The following is a 2,796-nucleotide window of genomic DNA, read 5'->3' on the forward strand; positions in this document are numbered from 1 at the left end:
CAGCCTTTCGAGTAGCTGGAACTACAGGCGCGCGCTACTACACCCGGCTAATTTTTGATTTATTGTAGAGATGAGGTCTCACCAAATTGCCCAGGTGGGTCTTGAACCCGCGGGCTCAGGCAATCCACTCACCTCAGCCTCCCAAAGTGCGGGATTACAGGCTGAGCCACTGAACCCGGCTCTCAGTGTGCTTTTCAACATGTCTGGTTATGTCTCTGTGGGCCCAAGCCCTGGCAAAGCATGTTTCTGTCTCTTTCTACATCTTTGTCACTGCATCTTTGTGTCTGGGTCTTCCTTAGTTCACCTCTAAGTGAACATCTTGTGAACCTCGGACCACATCTCTATACGTACCTATGAACCCGTCTCTCAGTGTACAAGAAACACACCTCTGTGTGTACTTGGAGCACTTCTCTATATGTACTCAGTGTGTATCTCTGCGTGTACCTGCCAAAGACTCCTGCCAGCCCAGTCCCACTTGTCTTACCCCAGGGCATACCTCCTCCCTAATTCCTGTTAATGAGCTCCCTCCTTCTTTCTAACTCTTTCCCTCAGTTTTGTTTTTCTGAAAACCTGGGTGGGGCACTCCTAGGCTTGGGAAAACATGGGTGGGGTAGAGTTGGGTAGGGTGGGAAGGGGCAAAGAGGAATTACTCCACCCAGTACAGAGACCCCAGAGGCCAAAGACAGCCCTAATCACCCAAGGTAGGATCTGTGAAGGTGCCAGCCTATGTGGCACCTCACTGGGAGGAGGAAGCCTGTCCTGGAGTGAGACACCCAAGCTGTGGGCCCAGGGAATGCTGGGAGTGCAAAAGCAAGGAGACACTAAGATGGTGGGGACCTCAAGAAGCTTGCCAGGTAGAACACCTTGGAGTCCTAAGGGGGGCAGAGGAGTGGGTGTCTGCCCAGCAGCTGGGGGCGGGCTCCTTGGGCACTCACCATCTCTATGGCTGAGGCTTTGATGCCAGGTTTATTTGAGGTAAGGAAGAGGGTGGCAATGGAAACAAACAGGCTCTGTCTGGGCATGTAGACTATGGAGGGTGCGAAGAGAGACCCTCTTCTCTGTGTAAGCGAGAAACTGTGGCCCAGAGTCTCACCCAGAGTCACAGAGCAGTGCAGCAGAGCCCAAGCTAGAAGCCAGACTCCTTAACCAATCCCCCAGAGAAAGCTTGTCATATCTCTGGCAGCAGGGCTCCGGATGCCAGATTACCAGGGTTCCATCCTAGGCATTTCCAGCCATGGGACCTGGGGTAGGTAAGACCCATTTGCCTTGGATCCAATCTTTATCCTGCTCTGTGCCCAGGAGGCTAATCTCTTTATTTTTTATGTTTTTTTTACAGAGAGGAGGTCTTGCTATGTTGTCCAGGCTGGTCTCCAACTCCTGGGCTCAAGTAATCCTCTGGCCTTGGCCTCCCAGAGTACTGGGACTACAGGCATGAGACAACAGTGCCTGGCCCCAGGAGGCTAATCTCTGTGGGCAACATCACCTGGGCCCTCTTGCCCTCTGGCTTCCAGTTTCTAGCTATCTAGAAAATCAGAGGGCAGAAAGGGTGAGGGGAGAAAGTTCAGGACTTTCATGCCTTCAGCTTCACTGAGTTCCAGAACAAGGCTCTTTCCTCCTGCCTCTTCTGGCTTAACGGGTAACAGCTGCTATTTTTAGTCCCCAGGCCATCCATTGTTGGTTCTCTTGAGACTGACACCATCTCTGTAAATAGTTCCTTTGTGGCCAGTTGTGGTGTCTCACACCTGTAATCCCAGCACTTTGGCTGAGGCAGAAGTACTGCTTGAGGCCAGGGGTTGGAGACCAGCCTGGCCAACAGAGTGAGACCTATCTCTACAAAGAAATTAGCCAGGTGTTAGTGGTGCAGGCCTGTAGTCCCTGCTACTCAGGAGGCTGAAGAAATCAAGGTTGTACTGAGTGGCGATGGTGCCCTTCATAAACTCTCTTTAGGGAAGTTTTCCAAAGATACTACCCATTCCTACTGGATCCCAGACTGATTTCACTGCTCTGCACTTTCTTTGTGTTTCTTTATCTTTTTTTGAGTCAGAGTCTCACTGTCACCCAGGTTGGAGTATAGGGGCACGCTCATGGCCACCGCAACCTCAACCTGCTGGGCCCAGGTGATCCTTCTGCCTCAGCCTGAGCCAACCTCTCTGCACTTTCGATTCTTCATCTGTAAAGCAGGGATAGAAATAGTGCCTACCTCATCAGGCTGCATAAGGCGAGGATTAGATGAGTTAATTTAATACATGCAGGGTGTGGTAGCTCATGTCTGTAATCCCAGTATTTTGGGAGGTGGAGGTGAGAGGACTGCCTGAGCCCACAGGTTCAAGACCTGCCTGGACAACTTGGCAAGACCTCGTCTCTACAATAAATCAAAAAAATTAACTGGGCGTGGTGGCTCACGCCTGTAGTTCCAGCTACTTGGAAGACTGAGGCAGAAGGATCACCTGAGCCCAGCAGATTGAGGTTGCGGTGGCCATGAGTATACCCCTACACTCTAACCTGGGTGACAGTGAAATTCTGACTCAAAAAGAAAGGAAAATTAATACATGCATCAGAACAATGGCAGGTGTAGCAGTAAGCACTTCAGAAGTGGAGGCCAGCCGGGCTTGGTGGCTCAGCCTGTAATCCCGCCCCTTGGGAGGTTGAGGTGAGTGGATTGCCTAAGCCCGCGGGTTTGAGACTGCCCGGGTGACTTGGCGAGACCTCATCTCTACAATAAATCAAAAAATTAGTCGGGCATGGTAGCGCGTGCCTGTAGTTCCAACTACTTGGAAGGCTGAGGTGGAAGGATTG

Source organism: Carlito syrichta, unplaced genomic scaffold (assembly GCF_000164805.1).
Source record: "Carlito syrichta isolate Samal-C Ts95f unplaced genomic scaffold, Tarsius_syrichta-2.0.1 Scaffold316469, whole genome shotgun sequence".
NCBI lineage: Eukaryota > Metazoa > Chordata > Mammalia > Primates > Tarsiidae > Carlito > Carlito syrichta.